A 22,137-nucleotide genomic window follows, 5' to 3' on the forward strand; every position below is an offset into this window, starting at 1 on the left:
CCTAAACAAAGAGGAAAAGTGTTCCTGGAGACTTTGCTATTTCATCCTGCTCTCCTGCACTGATTCCATTTAGCAGTGGAAAAGTGATTGTCTAGTGAGGTCTCTGGGCTGTGAAAAGACTTCATTCAGTAATTATGCTCTGAATCTCTTGGTAAGGGATTCTCTCCTCACTGTCAGGAGGGAGACTTTCTCAGAAACAGCTGCTGTGATTACTGAGCACAGGTACCAGTCTTGTCCTGCCATCCCACTCAAATAAAGTGTTAGTCCCTTAAAATCTACTCCTCTAATTCTCTATGAGCAGAACTCCCCAGCGTGAAATAATAGAGCTCATTACTATGAGACCACCTCTCTGTGCCCTTCTCCATTTTTGAGGAAGAATGCCCATAGTCATTGACAGGTATTTTATTCTGCCTATGAAAGGACATCTTGTAATAGTCTGTTATATAATGTAATTATACCTTAGTTCATATTCAATAAAATCATGAAAATTAAACTGGGAAACACCTTTCTCTGATATTATAACCAAAATGCTTCACAATAACACTATGATATAGAGCATCGTTGAGTTAAAAAGTAGTGAAATGGAAGGAAGTAGAGAAAGTTTCTGGAATAGTGAAACTTGAGATGAGATATGACTTGCCTTAAAGCACGGGAGCAGGTCTGTGGAGACTCCTGATGCTTTTGCAGGAGTGCAGAATTCCCTGCTGAGGGTCTAACCATGATGTTGCTGTAGCTGTGCTCTGACACAGAAGATTTTTGTCTTTTATGTATGTATTTATAATGCACCAATAAATGATTAAATGTGCTGTTTACCCGAGGATCTCAACAGCTTCTGTCATGAGGAGAAAGTAAACTCTTAGGTTTTCTTGTGGTAGGCTCTATACCAACTTTGTAAATAGGCAGCTATTCCAGCTGACAGAAGATAGATATCTGGCAATTTTTACTCCTGCTGGAGCTGAAGCCAGGCTGATCAGGTGTTTTACACTTCTTCCCCTCTGCAACTGAAAGAAAACTCTCAGTCTAGTCCAAAGGCAAGAAGGCACTTCTTTTCTGCTGTGTAATTCATATGAAAGGGTCTTTCAGTATTTATAAACTAGAAATAAAACAATGCTCAAGTTGAAAATATCCACCAAAAAGCAGAATTCACAATTTAGGCTCACTGTTGGTATGACATATTCTGCAATTATAGTAACACTAAGCTGTGCTCAGTAAAACCCAAGAGTGCCTTTTGCTGACCAGTAAACAATTGATAACCTTGCTTGGAGAGCAAGTTAATTAGTAACACAAATTAAACAGAATGAAAAATCATAGTGTAAAATAGTATTTAAAATAGTGACATGGTTCTAATTAGGGAGTTAGGAGTGATAATACTCTCTTTTCAAATGGAAGTAGTTTTAGAGTGCTCTAGTACTCTGCTAAAGTAGTCAAATTCTGGATGAAAGGGAGAGAGGGATTTATCACTCACTGGCAAGAAGTCCTAGCTCATGAGAAAGCTGCATAATTAATGCCAGATATTTTAAAGCCATGATTTTAAATTTCTATGTAATCGTTAGAAAAGGAAAAATGTACCCTGGCAATATTTCTGAGGAGGTAGGGAGGGCACCCACTGAGACTTATGTATAGTAGGTCAGAAATTGAAAGCCAAGGACCCTAAAGATCCCTGATATACCAAAAGGTTATGGCTTGCCCTTCACTGGAAATTTTGTGAGCTTATTTGACAGGCAAAGTCTACTAATGAATTGAAAGTTAACTCACAACCCTACATGTAGCAACTGCTGAGAACCAATTAAACAATTTAATTTTGCTTATTTTTAAGTTTTGAAAAATATTTTCCAATCACATATTTTACAGTTGAGAACAACTTTCATGCCAGTTCTCCAAGGATGCTTTAGCAGAAGAGGAGTTCCAGATGTGGCTGTTGCTCTAATCACAATTAACTCACAGCTTATAAAAGCCATCATCTCAAGGAAACCACCTACATTTTACAAAGCTTGGGATCAAGAAGAAAGCCTCAGGGAGTAGTTTAAGGCTTCTCATTCTACTAGAAATAAAATCAGCAGAGGAAGTGAAAGAAAGATAATTAGAGAACTGAGTCTTGAACCAGACAAACCCTTTTCTCCTGTATGCAAAACCTACCATGAAACTGCAAAAGCTGTTTACACTAAAAATTCAGTATCACGTAAGATATAAAATAAAACTGGAATCTGTAGTTCAGGTTTTCACAGCCACTTAGTGGATTTAGATCTTTAGACCTTTAAATTGCAACACACAAAATGAGTAGTGCCAACTCTTGTGCTTCGATTATTAGTTTCTTGTTATTTGGTGTCTCCTAGGAGGCAAGACAACATGTGAGAAGATCATCTTTCATCTAAACTTACAGTTACATATGTATGTACTTATATTTAAATACATGTCCCTCCTGGCTGCTAAGAAAGCCTTGAAAAGGGAAATCTGTATCCATCATTTAGGTAGACTCAGAACATTTGGTGAGAGAACTGTCAGTACTGAAGCATGTTTCACACTGGGGGTTTAACGTGCCTTCCTTGCTCTCTTAGTAAAGAAAGTTAATCTGCTCTGAGGTCTGTCCTGCCATGTCTAGACCATCACTGGTAGCTACATTTCCACCTTGTAACAATACCTTGAATAATGTTATCTTCTGGTATGTTTTTTTTTGTGACTTTAGAGTCAGCATCAGTTGTTCCAGTAAAATCAATGCGTTCTCAAGTACTTTGATGTCCAGGAAGGAATTTGTTTTCTTTCTGACCTTTCTTTTCAGATAAAGACCTCAAAACTACTGTTTCTCTCTGGAACTGCTCTTTCATGACTCAGATTTTTTTTTTTTTTTTCAAATGAAAACTTATAGTCACAAGTTTTACTTACCAAACCCCCCAATACAAAACCCTTGAAAAGCTCCCAAACCTTTTAATGATAGGATCCAGCTCTCAGTTTTCAGTGAGCCTGATACAATAGTTTGAAGTACAGACAGTCTAGTTTCTTTTCATTGAAGTTTCTTTTAATCTCTAAAAATACTCTGTGCATTGTGTGACACCCACTGACGATAAACTCTGTGGAGTTAAATGCATTGCTCTGATAAAACCAATCTGGCTCATTATCAAAAACACAGTTATAACCAACAGCTGACCTGACAGTCAAGATTGACACTAGTCTGACCAGCAAGCCTCAGAATATCTACTTATTGACAGGGTCCACTGCAGTCTAAATAAATGTGGTGCTCTGACCTGATTCAGATGATATTAAAGCATCTTTAATTCAGATATCCTGGTAATTCCTCCCAGAAAGTGACTAAAACAGAAATGTTCTAATTAAGCAGGCACAAGAGAACTCTTCTCTAGACTTTTTTTTTTTTTTAATGCAATGCTGCTTGGAAAGCATCATGGATATATTAAAATTAATCTTTCAAAACTACACTCCTACTTTCCATCTAAGAATAAAAGTTGAAGTCATGAAAGCTACTAACTTGCAGGTGAATGCTCACCTCTAGGTTAGCATCAGCAGTCCTAACTGCTGGCCAACCACTCTACTGGCTTGCAAGGAAATGGTTCTAGCCAGGGGCCTTAACCCAAACTTTGTGCAAGAGGCAAAATAGAACAGGTTACAGGGACTATTCACTCTGTTATCAGCATGAGGAAGTTCAGTGCTCTACCATCAAATGCCAGGAAAACTAGACTGAGAAGCTTACTCATCTGAAAATGAGTCAGGGAAGTTCCCATGGTGTGTACTGGGAGTGCATCGTGGGGATTCCTGTTACAAAGAGCTCTTATGGCATATATTTCGATACTACATTTATTGTCATTGCTGACTGTGGGATGGGAGTAACAGGAACATTAAGGAGCTGCTTAATTAGAATTAATGAGTACATGAGTAATGTCATACTAGTGCGTTATGTTCTCATTATTTCCTTGGTTAAAACTGTTTATTTCAATGGAAATTACTAAGGATAAGATATGAGTCACACCCAACGCAGCAGAAATAAACTAAGGAGAAAATACCCATTGCTGCGATGGCCTTTTGCCTACACAGAGGGAACAGTGCGGTATTTCTGTGCAGCCGCTGCTCACACGCAGCAACCCTCGCTGCCTGGTGCTGTTCGCTCCACGCCGACGCGCGGTGACCGCGTACTGCCGAAACTTCCAAGTTTTCGGGATGCGATGCGCTAAGAGCGTGTCAAGAAGAAGGGTCTGACTGATTATGTTGTGCTCTTTCCCGCCACTGGCCCCGGGATGGGGCCGCACCTGTCCGGGGAGGGGCGGAGAAGGGCAGCGGCCGCGGTCCTTCCTCGGCGGGGGCCCATCGCTGGGTCGGAGGGAGCACACCCACCTCCCTGCTGGGGAAACGCAGCCACAGGAGCACCGACGGGCAGCCCCTCCTCCGCGGGCGCTACCGCTGACAGGGGCGGTGGCGCGGGGCCGCCAGAGACATCCCCCGGTTACATAACCAGCGCCTCCGGGGGCGGCTCCGCCGGTTCCGCCCCCGCCCCGCCGGAGCCCGGCGGACACCGCGGAGCGCCCCGGCCGCCTCCCGCTGGCATCGACCGGGCAGCGGCTCCACGCCGGCCCCGCCGCCTCAGCGGGCACGCGCAGAGCGCATGCGCGTCCTGGGCCCGCCGGCGCGCCGGGCATGCGCGGGGGCGGCGGCCGGGCAGCGTCTGGGGGTGGGCGGGCGGCGGGCGCTGGCGGAGCCCGCGGGGCACCGGCGGCCCTGAGCCCTGGAGCCCGGCGGGGGCTCCACCGGCGGCCGAGCGGCGCCGGGGGCTCCCGGGGCGGCAGCGTCCGAAGCTGGGCTGTGCCCCAGTTTGTGTCCAATCAGAGAGTACAGCGCCTGCACCGGGCGGGCGGCAATGCGTAAACAAGCCCCGGGAACTCCTCCGCCCCCCGCGCTCCCCTCCGCGCCTCTCCCCGCGCCGCCCCGCAGCCGCCCCCGCCCGCCAAGTCCGGCGAGGCGCGTTCCCGCCGCTCCGCCGCCCTCCCCTCCCCCGCCCGCCCGCCCGCCCAGCCGGCGCCGCCCGCGCTGCCACACGCACCCACTCCCGCACACGCCCGCGGGTGCCCGTGGCCTCTGCAGGGGAAGGTAAGGGGCCCGCCGGGGGCCGCCGGGCAGGCGGCGGGCGAGGTGCGGATATGTGAGGGGGGGATCATGTGTCATAACAAGTTGTTGAACGTGACATTGCTCTTGAACTGCGGCGGCGGCGGACGCCGGGCCGCCGCCGAGTAACTTTCTCCTCCAATTCCGCGCTGAGGAGGGAGCCGGCGGCGGCCGGGCAGGGCGGCGGGGCTGGAGCCGGCGGGGCTGGGAGCGCGGAACGCGCTCGGGAGAGGCTGATGCCGTTCGCGATGCTTGCGGCTTCCTGGGGGGACGGCGCGCAGCGCGGCGGGGGACGAGCGAGGGCTCCGCGTCTGGCGGCTGCTACGGGAGCCGCTGCCGCCCCGGCGAGGATTTTTCTAGCAAGGCGCCAGGGCGGGCAGTGAGCGAGGAGCGGGTGCCGGTCCGGAGCATCTCCTCCCGCGGGTAGTTATCCCCGCTGATACTCCGTGGCGGTTTGGCTCGCTTCCGGCGTGATTAGCTCGCCTCATTATGTAAGATGTCACCGGAGAAGGAGAGGCACAAGCTCTCGGTGTGGCGGAGGGGGGAACGCACCGGTCCGCCGCGCCTTGCCCGCTCCAGGTACCGGAGCAGAGGGACCAGCCCCGGCCCGGAGCGGCCGGGAGGGGACGGGAGCTCCCCTCCCCTCGCAGTCCGCCGCTGGAATACGACTGCTCGCTTTACACGTGGGTTGGGTGTGTTCCCCAAACCTTGCCTTTGAGCAGAAACGTAACCTGTCCTGGTTCCTCTCCTATGTTTGATTGCTTCTATTCTCTCTCAAAGAGAAAAAAAAAAAATAAACGTGTGAGCATAAAAAAAGTTTAAGAACTCGATTTTTGCTTCTTTTATGTGCATATTTAGTACGTTAATATGATCTGGAGACGATTGAATGAATCATCAGTTCCCTGGAATAAAAGCAAGTGAATCATCTCACATACACACACATACAACTGTGAGGGAGCATAGTGGTACCGTAGATAGTGAAAGGTTGGTGTCGGTTTCTGACATACAGTGGGATGTCAGAAGTATAGACAATGCTCAGAAACCCAGCAGGTTTCCTGCGGCTGGTTTGTGAACTGTGAAAGTTTTGCAACATTCAATTGCAGTTTTTCTGGCTCAGTGGTTAAATGGTAACCTCGTTCAGTTATCAACTTGTTACCCATTATTTTAGCCAAATAATCTAACGGGGAGTGTAAATGGTAAGAATTAAGTAACTATGTTATTCAAAGTGTATAAATTTAAAATAAAATTTAAACAAAAATACCCCCAAAAATAGTATCACACTATGTCCACACCCTGAAGCCAGAGACAGATCCCAGATGCTTTTAATCTGGGTTTTGTTTTGCTTAGTTTTGTTAAGCAAAAATAGTCTCTGTTGAAGTAAAAAATATATAAATATGCATTTTTAAAAGCTAAGCCATTTGATTTAATAAACACGTTGGAGTTGTACCTAGATAGACTTCTGTTCCTGGTTCTCTTGCCTGTTGCTGTTTTAAATGGGATTGAGTCTGGATCCTATATATAGTTTTGTTTCAACTCCAACTTGCTTCCAAAGCAGATTTTTCATCCTCCACATTTATGGGACACGTTCTCCTCTTCCTGTACAGAGGCAGAACTATGAATTTTACAAGATTAATTTTTCTTTTTTTTCTTGGTATACCTGCCACTGTCAAGAAACAAAGTCACTGTTTCTCCTGTAGTGGGGAGGTAGTGCTTTACACATACAACCACCTGGTTTTACAGTATGAAGTATGTGAAGGTCTTTGTATGTCTTGATAGTAAACTATTCTGTTTCCTGTGGCATGAGGCAACCCTTATCTCCATACCTGTGTTTTGTACTTCTAGTCGTTCTCCAAATGGGAATGGAAAGGATTGCTTTGGATGTTTGTCACTGTTGGGGCAAAAGGATATGTTACCATTTTTGATTGACTAGAACTATGCACTGGCACCTCATAGTATTAATTAGAGGATTGGAGCAGCTAAGTATGGGAAAACTGTACTGCTTCAGGGTTCATTGCATGGCTTTTAACATCTCCCTGTCAGAAGATTCTGAAGATAACCAAGTTAAGACTGCACATGACAGTGAAAACACTGTAATAGAGAATCTGTTAGGTATGCTGGGTGGTAAAGTTAACAAACAGGAAAAAATACTGGTTTATTTGCTCATTTCCTTCAACAATCTAATAGCATTCATCCTTTTTATTGAACTTCCTTACAGAGAAGATAAAAACACCGTGTGTGTGGCATTCTATGTGCTCAGACCTCAGCTGAAAGCAGTAAAGGAAATAATACTGAAAGTGGACTCACAACTCTGCTCTAGCTGGTTTTCCCTGCTCTATGAACACTCTAGGATTCAGAGTGGAAATGAAAAATTCTAGGTTTCACTTGGAAGCGTGCAGAATATGCAAAATAAAGTGAGATAAAACGTATTGGTTTAAAGTTGCTCCTGTGCAGCTCCACTTTTAGGACTGATAAACAAATTACTGCAGGATGCACAGAAGAACTTTGAGAAAAGTGGAGGACAATGCAGAGAAAAGTGAAGTGTCTGAACTTTGTATCTTGATTTTTGCTATGTTGGGGATACATAGGATTTGTTCTTAGCATGACCAATTGATATATGTATATATCAAATTTTGCAGTGCCTTTTATAAAAAAAAGAAGGGTACTAAGTTATAATCTTTCTGTGCTTTGAAACAGCATCTTCATGTGTTCTTCCAGCTATCAATTAGAACATCCCAGTGTGGAAAAAAACCCCGACCCAAATTATTAGTTCCTTTTTGCAGTTTTGGCTTTAAAGACCCTTTTTAGGCAAGTGCAATAGTCCTGAGCAAAGTTTTGAACTTTTCCTATAGAAAGACATACTGCTGGTGTTGAAAAGGGGAATCCTTTCTTCAACTATTGAAAACTTTGCACCAGGTACACCTTAGCTTGGGCTTGTTTGTTCCCCAAATCCTCAGTTAAAAAACTTTTTTTTTGTAGTTGTCTGGGAAGAAGTTTTATTTCTAGTACTAGCCTCAATATTTAAAGTATCGAGAAACAAAGTTGATTCTATATCACTTACTGTTGTAGCTATCTGATTTGAATGATGACAGGTAGTGCCTTAGACATTTCTTACAGTGAAGCTTATTTTCCTGATTATTGTGGTTTTATCTTTAAATTTTTCCAGTAGATGTAGTGCCATGAAAAGTAACAGCTTGACAGGCTTTGAGATGGAAGCCCATAATGAGCAGAGCAGGTGTAGCACTGGCAGCCAGTTCCATCAGGCTGTGACAAGACTGTGTCTATCTCACGGAATGTGTGTCCATGGGAAATAGCAGTGTTGTTGTCTCTATCTTGATTATTGCTTATAAAATAAAAGTTGTTCACTGTCAAGTGTGGGCCACTTTTGGAATGAAAGATATGTAGAGTTAAGTGAGCACTATGGTCTCAACAGCTGTCATTATTAGTTCTTATATGTCAAACAAATAACTTTGACTAAGACTATTTATCCAGTTATTAGTAATGGAATTCATACATATCTCAGTAGCTTTCCTAACAGCCAACCAAACTGTTCATTTACTGCTGTGCATTGGTCATTTCTTTCCTGTAATGGAATAATTTTGTTTGCCATTGGTTTATGTATGTTCTGAGATTTGGTTGGAATTAAGAAGGTAGCCTGCTAATTTGCTATAATAATCTTACTTTCATAAAAGATCTGGCCAGGAAAAGACAAGAAAAATTCTCAGAAGAGGTTAAAGATGAGTATAACAGTTATTGGGAGGATCTTCACTTCCTTGAGACACTGACTGGTGCATCGTAGAGAGCTTCAAGTTGCCACAGTCTGTGATGGTTCAAGAACTGCCTTCCCAACACCAAGTCTTCACTGGCAGTTGAGTTTGTACTCACTGTTTTAAAGGGGGCACACATGGAGATGGAGCAATGAGTGCTGAAGAACAGGTATCCACACTGCAAACAGGGGATGCCTTTGGTGGCCCCTTTGCTCAACTTCAGTATAGGTCCTTCCCCAAGGAGGAAAACCGCTTTGTACTCCACAGTAATTCTTATCATAAAGAACCCTTCCCACACAAAACATCACAAGTGGAGATGTAGCAAGAAACAGTGATGAGACCTAAATGGTAAACAGTGGTATTTTCCTGATTCATGGCTATGATTCTCATTACATGCACAATATTGATAGCAGTGTTACAGAATTATTTTCTGACAGCTCAATCTGTAAGTACAATCTAATACCAGCAGGGAGAGTCCTAGTTCATAATTGCTGTAAAATTGCTCACATCCAGTTTGTTATTCCCATCTTTCAAACTCCACCCTACACACTTGGTTTGCTCACCTGTTTTTGCAGCTTAGTTTTTGTAATACAAGCTCTTGGGGAACCCCTTGTCATTCGTTCTGGCTTTTGGCATTGTGTTACATCTGTTAAAATCTCTGTGTATAAACAAAGCACATTAAAGTAAGGGAATCCAAAATTTAAATATTCTGAAGATAGATTTCAGTGCTGGTTACAATTAATCAGATCAGACAGAGAGAGAAACTCTCTCTGCCACAAAAAAAGTAGTTGATCTTGAGATGAAAGTCTTCAGTGATTCTTAGAGAAGTGTCACCACTGATTAAGGCAAATGTAATAATATTTATTTCCTTCCTCAAGAAGAAGAATGGAATATGTAAGAAACCAAACTCTTGATTAGTTTTGTAATGAAAACACAGTTCTTTTTTCAGATGAAAGATCATCTCTTAAATAGCCAATATGTGTATTGAATGGAGTTAAAGATGTTTCTTTCTTTCATGGTTTTATAAAATTGTTGTTTACTTTTTTGAAGAATCATCAGTACTAGCTGCAGAGACAAAAGATCCTTTATATGATATAAATGATATTTTGAGTAAGTATTCTTGGTTGATTCTGGCTGTAGAATTTCCCTGCATACAAAGTGATTTTGAAGAGCTGCTTAATCAAACCAATATTTTTCAGCTTTCCATCGTAACTCTTTTGATATATCATAGATAAAGTAAATTTTTGTGCTTTCATCCCAAATACATATTTACCAAAAGTACAAGTGGGGTTTTTTTTGTGTGGATAGCAACCACAGAATGCAAATAGATTTACTTGAAATAATGTACTCAGTGACAGTTGGTGCCTCACACAGGCTAGTGCTTAAAATCTACTATTGATGTAGATTTTCATTGCTGAAAATTTAAAATGTAAATTTATATGGTGTTAGCCTCCAATTCAAAATTACCATTAATCGCAGAGAAGCTCTTTCAGTTTATTTATTGTGAAGCTGGATGAAACCAGTGACAGACTTGTAACAGAAGAGCTTTACTTTACCATGTCTTCCCAAGGTGTAATAGCTCTTACTACACCAACTAGTACAATAAGGAAAACCACACAAACTATTGGGCCTACGAGCCCTTCTTCAGCCTTTGAACAATAGCAGCAAACAATGAACTAGGGGTGCAATTTCAGAAGACATCTACAGCCACTGCTTAGAACAAGGGAAGTGCTGCTGCTATGGCTTATGCTCTCTGAGCCTGGCATTAAACCCCCAAATAAATTAGGTTTAACTAAACCACCAGGAAATTAGTAAAATGTTTTCTGCTGCTCCAGAGTATTAAATGGACTTAGAGATGGATCAACAAGCTCCAGAGTGGTGCTTCCCTTCTTTTTGGTACAACTGGTCTGTCAGATCAGCTCCACTGTTCATCTAACCATAGGTTTAGGCCAAATTTGGAAGAGTTGCTGTAAGTTTATTTCGATTATGGCAATTAAATAGCTAATTTGATGAAAATTGTGGTTATCACCTGTAAAACAAAGGGGATATTAGTATGAGAAGAGATTGTGAGGTAGTGCTCTGTCATGGGCAGAAGGAAAACAGATCATTCCCACCTGAACCTCCAGAAGGTTTTAGCTGGAGTGTCACCATGCGGTAGAGACAGTATCTCCAGTTAAGTCTATTATTTTTGGTATCCAGAAGTTCTGTGAACCATCATTTCCACATTTGACTTGGTGATCAGGGCTAAGAAGTGGGGGATTCATTGTGGCACTGGAAGTCTTGGTAATATGTGTGTAACGTTGACAGAATAGCATAAATAGAACAGCATACATGAAGAAAACAGTTCTTAAATATTTATTGAAGGTAATGATTTTTCTTCCTTTCTTGGGTGCTTGCTAGGCTGCTGCACTAGCAGTGTGTTTGGGTCACATGGGCTAGTTTGCTAGGAGCAAGTTTGGTGTTCTGTGGTTCTGGACTACAGAGTACAAGCTCTGCATCTGACTTCTTTCTTGGCAGTAGAGAACCCTCCCCACTCCTCCCATCTAGCTGTCTTACACCTAGATTTCTCAAGCATCTCTGATATTTAAAGAACATTTGCAAACATCTGTCAAACATTGGACTTGGGGTTTACAGTTTCCATCTTTTGGAGTGTGGTGGGTAATATGTGATAACACTGACAGGTAATGTGGTGACTGAAATTTCCTACAAGTGATGATAGCTACTTACCATGTAATTTTTACTGTATGTTTTCAAGGGAAGTGTCTTGAGTCTCATGAATCAAAGGAGGAATCCATAAAAATAGAAATAATTTAGAACATTAACTTCAGCTGATGAAAACTGCTGTAACTTAAGCTTCAGTTTATCTGCTTGACTTTATGCCAGTATTGAATATGCCTGTAGACAGAGTAACCACAAATACTCCTTGTACTGACTTTAGTTAAGGTAGCGTAGATCTTGCCTTGAATTGCTTATAAAATTGTCAGTGATTAAATAATTCTGAGAACAAGATTAGGGAGAAGTTGTCATGTTTTTGGTAACCTTTTCATTAAGGTAGGACCTCAAATTTGATTTAATTATTGCCCTTGTATTATGAATGTATTTTTTCCTGTTCTTATGAAAATATAAGTGTTTGATCTAAGTATAAGCCTTTGGAAAAAAATAATCTAAGTTTATATATGTTCTTAGGTTGGTGAGAGTTTGCCAGTGACATTTTCCAAAGACAGTATCTGCAGCCAAGTCTTTGAGTAGAACTTTCCCTTTCATTGTTCCTTCTTGAACAGAAGACAAAACAAGCAAAGAACCTCTCTTCAGTTCAGTGCTTTCTGGCTTGGTATTGATTCTGTTTATTCATACAGGTGAAGTCTATTTGACGGGTGCAGAAGTCAAACTGTTGACAACTTAGACTGCATGGAGCCATAGTAACTCAGCAGTAGAAATCCTGTATTTTGGGAATGGTTCAGTATAAAAATTAAACTGTTCTTATATAGCTAAAGGGCCAAAATATTAGGGCATTTCGTGTTTTAGGTTGTTGATGTGACCATAATTTATCCATTGTAGTGCTCCTCACCTCTGTTTTTAAAAGGCTTTCTCCCCAGCACCCCCTTATCACCTGCAGGAGAGTGTAGAATGGGCGCAGAGGAATGCTGCAGGGAGACAGTCTCAGCTCAGGGAAGTTGAATGCTGCCTTGGAGGACTGGTATCTGCCTGTCCTTGGACACTAAATTACTATTTTTTGCTGGGTAGGTAATATAGGTCAGGGGTTCACAGATGACCTTTCATTTTTTAACAGTTGTGGGACACATGTAGCCAAGTTTGCTCTTGTTCTTACATCACCAGTACAACTGAAATCGTGTGATACGGAGGTGTTTACTGAGTCCTGAGTGTCCTGAAAAGCTGAACCTTAGAACATCAGGTGTATGGAACTAAAGAATACTTGAAACAGTTTGGAACTAGACTTCTGTGTCTCCCTTTTCTCTATCTGAAAATTACAGCTACCAATGTTTTCTTGTTGAATATGTTGTGGAGAAGATTCTTTTATTACTATTTGGGGAGCGCTGAAATGCTGCAGGAATGAGTGGGTATGAGTGTGTGTGATATCAAACACCTGGGAGTAAAATACTAAAACAAAGCATAACTGTCTTTTATACTAATTTGTTTGGTAGTAAATATACATTCATAGTATTAAAACCAGTGCTGCAGTTCACATATGCAAAGGCACAGAATTTTTTCTGCAATTCTTTTGAAGTCTGTAATTTTTACTGAAGTTATAATAACCTTGCCAGGCCCCATTTAGGTATGGGATTCTGTTGAGTTTGGCTTCATGGACATGTATAAGAGATTGGTTCTGTCTAAAGGTTGAGTATTTAAACAAAGGAATATAATGGACAAATTGAGTTCAGGGAGAGGCATTAGTCATACAGGTATATTTTTCCATAACGTGCTTGGGTGTGCTGCTTGGAAGTACAAAGGTGCTATTTTATTTCTTAAAAGCATTATGCGTTGAGGTGCATCTATGTCATTTTTAAGCAGATGTAAGCTCCTGCTGCCTGAGCTTGAAGAAACTAATAAGATAACTGCTAATGTTTAGTGTAATATAAAGACAGAGTTTATTAGCTGTGGCTCAGTGCCATGGTAACACCATTAGGGTGTTACCCTGAACAGAACCCTGGCTAGAATATGGTTTCTAGTCAGCTTCCAACACGAACACATCTTGCTGCCAGTAGTAGTAGACACATTTTGCAACTTTTCTTGTCATTAAAACAAACAAGAGTCATTAAAAATAGTTTATTAAAACAAAGAAAACATTCTTTAGGAAGCTGTGATAGTGATCCTATGAGTGAGTTCTGATTATGGAATTTGCATGAAGAAAGGCAGAGTTTAGGGAAGAACTAGTGTGAGTGTAGATCAATAGAAAGAAGCCCACAATACTTGAATCTGGACAATGCAGAGCCTTCACTTATGCATCAGTGAGTGGGATGTTGTTGATCCTGCTTCTTGGAGTAGGTGAAATTTATATTGTTCACAGCAGTAAACCTTCACATTCCTTGAAAGTGGTAACTGACATTTAAATGTTGATTCCTGTTCTTTCCTACCAGTAAGAAAAGCAGAAACATTGCTGAGCATCCTGTATTGAGTGAAGCCTCAGAAGTTTGTTTTGCAGGAGCTCTTCGTAGGTTAGGGTAGATCAGACAGCTCAGTGTGGTGTTGCTGTAAGAGTGCGAGAATGTTGGCATTAATGATTGTGACCATTCGTTCAGATACTGGACAGCAGTGTTACATGAAGTGTTACATTGCATCTCACAGGCTAATTGAACAGCTAAACTATAGTCACTTCTTTCTGACCACTTTTTTCTAAGTATTTTGTGGGCTGCAGAGATTTTAAATAGTGACTAAAAAACCTGATGCTCCATTATTGCTCATTTTATCTTGTTACCATGAGCATCATTCCCTTGGAAGTCACCAGCTCTGTAGGCCTCAGTCTCTGGACCTATACCAAATACAAGGAAAGCAGTGATTCCATTTAAGTTAAACAGGGCATGGAAATCCAACTGCTGACTGTGCAGTTCCTGCTGTTGTCTCACAATGTACCAAAATTAATCAGTATAATATGACCAGGAGCTCTAGAACTTTTTTGAGTGGTCCTAACGTAGGAAAAAACTTCTCAAAAAACCCTTTTGCAGCTTGTGCTTTTATTTGTTTGGAACATGCACAGATGCAGGAGGAGATATTTAGACTGTATTCTAGAGGAAAGGCAGTAGATCAGATCTTCATAGGATACCAGTTTGAAGTACCTTCATAGTTAGGGTGTCCCTGCAGGAGTGAACTGCATTGCAATTACCTGCACCAGACATGACTGGACTTAATGACTAAGAGTCTTCTTCAAAGTTGTATTCCTGTAAGCAAGTAGGTACTAAATATTTTCATTTGGGGTGGGGGCTGGAGTTGCTGTCTATGTGAGCATATGCTCACAATCATTTGTTTTTTAGGTCTCATGCTTGTGCTTTTCTGTGCAACACTTCTGAGTTAGCAAGGGTTCATATTCAGGGGTCTATTTTTTTCATTGTCTCTTTTTCTTTTCTTTGCATGTTCCTGCTTATCTCACAAACACAAGGAACTGATCGAAACTCCAAGTAGAAGATAAATTTTGGAATAAGAAGAAACCTGTGTATGCTGAAAAGAAATTGCAGAAGGATTGTTAAGAAGAATCTAGAGTACAAGTTCTGGTATGAAATTCTAAATATTTTCCTTGGAATTCAGGTCACTGTCTGCTCTGGAAGACAAACCTCGCTTAGCATAGATTATAGCATGTAAAATAGTTCCATTGAGTCTGTGCAGGCCAGGAAAGATTACTTTTTACTAGAAAAACTATGTTTAAATGCATTCAGACTGGCATAGCTCCTACTCTGTTGTATATGGTATCCACTAAGATATTTTTTATCCTTTTTCAAGTGTCTTATATGTAAGAAATTTTTTTTTTTTGTATGGAAACTAGCCAAAAAGTCAGGTCAACTTTCTACTGCTGGATTTTTTGCCACTGTTAAAAATGTTTTGAGTATCATTTTTTTTCTTCCTTAAGATGAAGGAAGGAAAACCATTTGTAAATACTACTTGAGATGCATTTTTCAATCTCCAGATTATAAAAAAAAAAGACAATTCATTTTTTTAACACTGAAAAGGTTGAAATATTGCACACATTTAAATAATGCTGTATCATTATTCACCTAGAAGATATCTTGGTCTATTTCTGACTCTCTATTTCCACTGAAGGCTCTAGCAAGCATTCCTGCTATTTGTGGGCCCACAATTTGAATCCTTTATACTTATTGCAGAAGTTCTAAATTTAAATGTGTGAATTTGCACAAAGGAAGAAAAAGGGTCTTTCATTTAAAATCAGATGGTTAAAACACAGGACATTTTATTTAAATTTTAAAAACCTTAATTGCTCTTTTTTTCACTTCTGTAGCACTAAAATTATGTATTTTTTTTACTCTTAATTATTTCCAGAACTGTGCTATGTAAAGACTCATCAGGCCAAAACCAGGTACAACTATGCATTACAAGTTGACTGACTGGAATCAGTCACCTAATCCTAGAGAAATGGCTTGATTATTTTTAATCTTATGTAGATGAACTTTCTGGTACATTTTCAAAACCTTTCTCTTTTTAATTGCAAGACAGAAGACTGGAAGGGCTCTAAGTATGTTTTCCAGGCCCATATCCTTGGTGCTCTTACATAAAAATACCTGTTCAGTGTCCACTGAACTGAAATTCAAGCCACAATCTCACTAAGTGCCAACACCAGCTGGTGTAAAGTGCTGCCACCAGAAGTTTGTTAGTTTTGTGTTCAGGGCAGCCAGAAGAAACAACAGGGAGCAGGGAGAGGAGAAACTCATGACAAAAGTAGTTTAGCAAGATGACAAATCCTTGAATAAGGAATAAGGACTTAGTAAAAATGAAATGGAGACATAATGTGGCACTTTTCTAACAGTGATAGAATCATGATTTCCCTACAACTGACATTTGATTCAAATGTTAGGCTAGAGTCAGCTTAATTATGAATCAAAAGAGCATCATACAGGAAATGGAAGGAAAACAATGTATATGGGGGAGGCTAAGCATTCATGTCCTACCAACACCTTCCACACTTAAAACTGTGGAAATAAGTCTGCAGAGTTCAGTTGTTCATGAGGGAAACAGCAGAAAATAACACATGGGAGTAATTCTAAAATTGATATATTCCATATAAATGTAATTAAGCTCCCTGACATTAGATGAGTTCAAATAGAAGTCTTACACACTTCCACGTGCATATTCCAGATCTAAGATCTAAGCTAATGAAATAGAAGAATAGGATAGATAGCAAAAGAGAAATCACCATGTAGAAACTATCTGTAGGTTCTATTTACAGAGTGCCTCATTCTTCCCTCACAAAGCACAGACTTCTAAAGGAGTTTTGAAGGGTCATGGTATAATCAGCTGCCAGTGTCAAGGGGAGACAAAAGAATGAAGGTAGTCTTAGATGAATGGGCAAGGGGAATATCAAGCAGTTATTGAATTACAGTGATTCAGTGATTGTTAATGCTGTGATCACCACTCATTCTGAACTTGATTCTGGCAATTGCACATCAAGAAGGATGCAGAAAACTTGAAAGGGGTATATAGAAGACCTAAAAGAATGATAGAGTTCTTGGGACACATGCTTTATCATGAGTGGTTGGGGGGCACAGCTTAGTGAAAGTAAAGCTAAGGTGGCACTTCCAGACAGTAACCAAGCCATCCCTTGATATTATCTTTCACAAATTAAATCAAAACATTTGAGATAAAGTAAGTCATATTAAAGACCATATTATTCAGTCTTGCTGACCAAAAGAAAATCAAATTACTATATCTTAGCAAATGAGGTAATAAAAAACAGACTAATTCAGGATACTATTAAGGATTTTTAATATTTTTTTAATATCTGGAACTATGAATGATTTTTGTACATCACTCTTTACAATAGAAAATTAAGAAGGATGGTTTAGCAAAATAATGTGTTGAACTTTGGGAGAAAATTAGTATAAGTAAGTCCTAAGGTTGGTGAGGTTTTTTTTTTTTTTTAACACAACTCAGATTAGGTGATTAGTAGCGGTTTTTTACTTGATATGTATTACAGTAAAGGTTGTGCAGTCAATCTTTGCTGTAACTTTTGGAAGTTTAATTGCACACAGTCTCCTAGCAGAGAGTTCTTTGTGCAATTACCTGAAATTCTCCAGAATTCAGATTGCTAATTGAGAAAAAGCAGAATAGAGGGACATCTATATCAAAAAGACAGCAGGATGGTCTTAGATGAGATGTTTTCAATTACAGTACACCTAGTGTGGTTTGTCAGCACTTCATAAAGGCATGATAGAGTCCCTTGTAAAATACCTGGCTATTTAAATTTTAAATGCTCTTTTATCTTCCTTTTCGATGGGTAGTATTCAAAAAGTATGTGGAAAGTAAAGCAAGAGCTAGTCTTGCAAAAGATAGCCCTGGGATACAAGGGAGAGCTGTGTACTGTATTTGCATAACATGTTGGTCTCAAAGTAGGTTAGACATCTGCTTACCCATTAAGTTTTCTGTAAAAATACTGTTCCCTGTTTGTTCTGTATTAAACCCTTCTCCATTTATATTTTTATGATCTTTAAAAATAAACCTAGAAAAGATGTGTTGTTTTAACAATTAATAAAAACAAACTAGCTAAGGTACAGAATGGTCCAAGATCAGCCTTCCAGAATTCTTTCAGAAAGAAGAAAGTCAGACTTGATTGAATGGCTCATATTTATTTTTAAAATAATAAGGTTAGAGAAAACAAACATTGTGTGGAAGTGTATGCCCAGCTTCCCTAAAGTTCCACAGAGGTGTATGTTGTGTAAATAGAACTAACATATGCTGAGGAACCGTAAGAAGTCAGGATTCCTATCTGTTAGGCTTTTTCTCTTCATTGTGGCAAATTTTTTTCATACCACTAACAGAAAATAAATATTTTGTTATGATCAATAAATATCCCTGTTAATAACCACATTCTTTAAGCCATCTTTGTACTGTTTCAGTGGCATGCAAGATAGAGCTTTGCTTCAGATGTACAGTAATCTTTAAGCCCCTTTAGGAGATTCTCAGTTTGCTCTAAGAAGTAGATTAAACTAGTTCTGCAGTTCTTCACTATTCATAATATTTTTTATATGTGACAGAGATGCAGTGTTTATTTTAAGGGTCAAAAGCCACAGGTTCAAATCCCCTTAAAGTCAATAGGGAAAATTGCTTGCAATGACTTCTAACTTAGAGCCTGTACATTTTGATTTCTATTTTAGTCATAAAATTTATGTATGAAAATCTAATGCTAAGTGTTTTTTACTTTTGATGTAATACAGCATTTTACTGCTCAGTGAGAGGACATTAAGAATATTCAGTAATACAAATGGCACCTTTCTATGAAAGCAGTAAAAGTAACAAATATCAGTGGGATGACACACAAAAATACTATCATTTGTATCTAGTATATTCCCAGTCTTTAAAAATATTTAATAACTTGATATAAATATCTGTCTGAGATTATGCCATAAATCTGTATGGCTTCTTATAATGTATTTATTACCATATAAATGAAACATCTTCCAGCAGAATAGTAAACAATATCCCTAACACCTGTCACAGTCTTTTAACACATCCTCTCCCCGGGGTGAGAAGCATGTGCAGTACATGGCCATGTTTTGGTAAAATTTTTGTGTTTAGTTTGGGGCAAGTGTGATGAAGGCATTTATGTTGACAACTCATAATCAATGTATAATGTTACACAAAATTATTCTGATTATGCTAATTGACCTATAGGCAAACTAGAAACTGAGCTGGATGCTGCTGGCAAGTACTTCATCTGGCACCCAGCCCACTCCTGCATTCTTTCCATCCTCAGACATGTTGGTCATGTCATACCGTGCACATCTGTATCTGGCCATGGAGAAAGGGACAGCACGTATCTGCTTGTGACACAAATACAGGCTTAGTCACAAGTGTGCATAAACCCCCAATACCTACTTGTACATCACCAGGCAGCACAACAGAAAGGTGGGAAATCACTAATTTTGTTTATTATGTTAGTTTTGTGGGCTAAGCCCAGTGGGCTGGTATTACAGCTGGTGGTGGGGTCCGTGGCTCTGACCCAGGAAGAGGTGACCGGTCCGGAGAGATGGTCCCGAAAGGGATCGCCTTCCCGAGGCCCGGTGTCTTCCTCTCAGCTGCTGGCAGGAGGGTCCTTGCAGAGGCTGTCAGCTCTTTAGTGATTGTCAGCTCGTGATTCCAGCTCAGCTCTGCAGGGCACCTCCAGGCCAAGCCAGACCAGAGAGAGACGAGAGGCTCGTGTGGCTGGTTCCGCACAGAGGCAGCTTTATTGTTGGTTCCCTCCGGCGAAGGGGAAAGCCAGGGACGAGCTCTCTCCCCCACAGAGCCAGGGGGCTCCCTTTTATAGGGATACAGGGGATCAGCAGGGGACCAATGGGTTACAGAGGGTCTGGGACAGACCAATGGGTTACAGAAAGATCTGCATAGTGTCTCCCAAAGGATTGTGGGTCCACTTTTCCTCGCCATGACCCAAGAAGTGGCTGCCCCTTCAGGGAGTCCTGCTGGGCGATTGCGGAATCTCTTGTCTCAGCAGAGATCCCTCCAGGGCAAGGGCTGGGCATATCCCACAGGCTGGCACCCAAAATTGAACCCCAAATTGCTCACTCACTCACCCCAAGCCCCTATGAGATGAGGGAAGAGTAAAAGTAAGAAAATTTGGGGGTTGAGGTAAAAAAAAAGTTTAAAAATTTTTAAAGTGAAGGATAGATAAAAGATGAGAGAAAGGAAGGGAAGGAAGTGGGGCAAAGGTGATCACTGCCCACATCCCACAGGCAGACTGATGAACAGCCAGTTCCAAGGAAATGGCAGCTAACATCCCTAAGGCCCCTGTTTTCCCTTATTATGACTGAGCGTGGTGTTACGTGGCATGGAATACCTCCTTGGTTAGTTCAGATCATCTGCCCCATTGTGTCTTCTCCCAGCATATTGCACCCCTGCAATCTTCACTGTGGGGGCAGTGAGAAAGAGAGAAGGCCTTGGTGCTGGCCAGCCACGGTTCAGCAATAGGTAGAACCTTGGTGTGCTGTCAGCATTGCTTTGGTCAGGTAACTAAAAGATCACGTGAGCTGCTGGGAGAAAAGTTAATTCTGTCCTAGCCAGGCCCAGTACAGTTATTTACCAGGATCATTTAGGAAGCATTTGAGACTTAAGCTATAAAAAGCTATAGAGAGCATCTGAATAACAAAACATTTTTCAGGAAGGAAGAACCCAGTATTTTGTAGATAACCTTGGTGCTTTTGAACAGATTTCATAGGTCGCATGGTGCAGGAGAGTAATATTTCTAACTCAGACTGAGAAGGAAATCCACACATAAAATATATTCAAGGTACATATTTGTGTGTCCCACTGAAGTTGCTCAAGAATTGAAAGAATTGAAAAATAAGAATTTATGTTTGTCTTGGACAAAAGTTTGTATTTAGGTCAGTAAGTACTTTGTTTCATTCTTTTTACTGCAGCAAACAGACGACTTATACACTTGTATGCATTACATAATTCTCAACTTTCTCTAACTAGAGTATCAATTTTCTTGTGCAGGAGCCTTTTGGATGTTTTGACTAAATGTCTTATGTTTCTGCCTACCCCTGTCTAACATAATGCATTCCTTTTTTAGAGAAATGAGATCTGAAACATCATATTTGGCATTAGTCTCTGGTGGAACTGAATTTTTTGCTGGAATCTACGGAGTTTTGCAGGTTTACTCTCAGTGCTGTTTTGGGAATAGAGAGAAAAAAGGTTGCTGTTATTTTTGTTGACACAGAGTCTGTAGGGATGTAAGCAGTCTAGTAGTTGTCTTTACATAACATTGTTTGAATATCGTGTGAAAATTTTATTCTTCTTTATTCTTTATTCTTTCCTCATCTCTGCTCACATGCTAGTGAAGTGAGTCACTGACTCCACTGTGAAGCAGAGAGTTTGCTTGAGTGCTTATGAAGTACTGGAAGTACTTTAGACAGAATAGAAGGTACTTAGAGTGTCTAACCATCCTGGGTTTGGGAGGTGTGAGGAAGGGACTAGAAAAAAAGAACAGAAATTTGGCAGTCTCAAATGAGCAGTTTCTGCCTGTGCAGTGATCACAACCTAAGCAAACATAACAAAACACCCTTGGGACTATAATGCAATCTTTGTGTCTTTAGGACTGAGAGGTGTAACAGAGCAGTAGACCAGAGGACCACTTCAGTTCTGAATAGTCCTCAGGCTTCCAGCACACTTGCAGTAGATAATGCACTGCAATTTTCTCATGTAAGAATTACAGGAGTTAGAAGCATTGACACTTTGTTCTCCCAGTTATCAGTGCACTGTGGACACTGGTGGCATCTTTTATTTGATGTCTTCACCCCTTGTTATTGGGAGATTGTGGTGCTTGTGTGTGTGTGAAATGAGAGTAGTTTACAAGCACATTTCTAACCATGCTGCAAACAGTGCAATGATGGAGATGTTATATTTAAACCTCACTGCAGAGTGAATCTGTAACAACATTCTTCTATTTCCAACCAAAAATACTTTCAGTTAATTACAAACATAAAATGAGACAGTATTTCTGTTTCAGTGATTATTAATATTAACTGCTGCTTTGTAAATGAACGTAACTGTGCATTTTTATTTCCTTTTCAATAAGTAATGTATAGCTGTAAAA

General features: G+C 40.7%; 1 protein-coding gene across 3 annotated transcripts in view; it reads left to right on the forward strand.

Annotated features, from left to right (window-relative positions):
- PCGF5 (polycomb group ring finger 5) overlaps positions 1 to 22,137 on the forward strand; it is a 117,125-nt gene that overhangs the window by 46,642 nt on the left and 48,346 nt on the right. For 2 of the 3 annotated variants that reach the window (XM_069019656.1, XM_069019660.1), the window contains exon 5: positions 14,980 to 15,091. The gene's annotated coding sequence lies outside the window, so the exon portion shown is untranslated. Of the gene's footprint in view, positions 1 to 5,019; positions 5,089 to 14,979; positions 15,092 to 22,137 lie in introns of those variants that run through there. The other variant, XM_069019659.1, reaches the window with a different exon arrangement.

This window comes from Aphelocoma coerulescens, chromosome 6 (genome assembly GCF_041296385.1).
Source record: "Aphelocoma coerulescens isolate FSJ_1873_10779 chromosome 6, UR_Acoe_1.0, whole genome shotgun sequence".
NCBI lineage: Eukaryota > Metazoa > Chordata > Aves > Passeriformes > Corvidae > Aphelocoma > Aphelocoma coerulescens.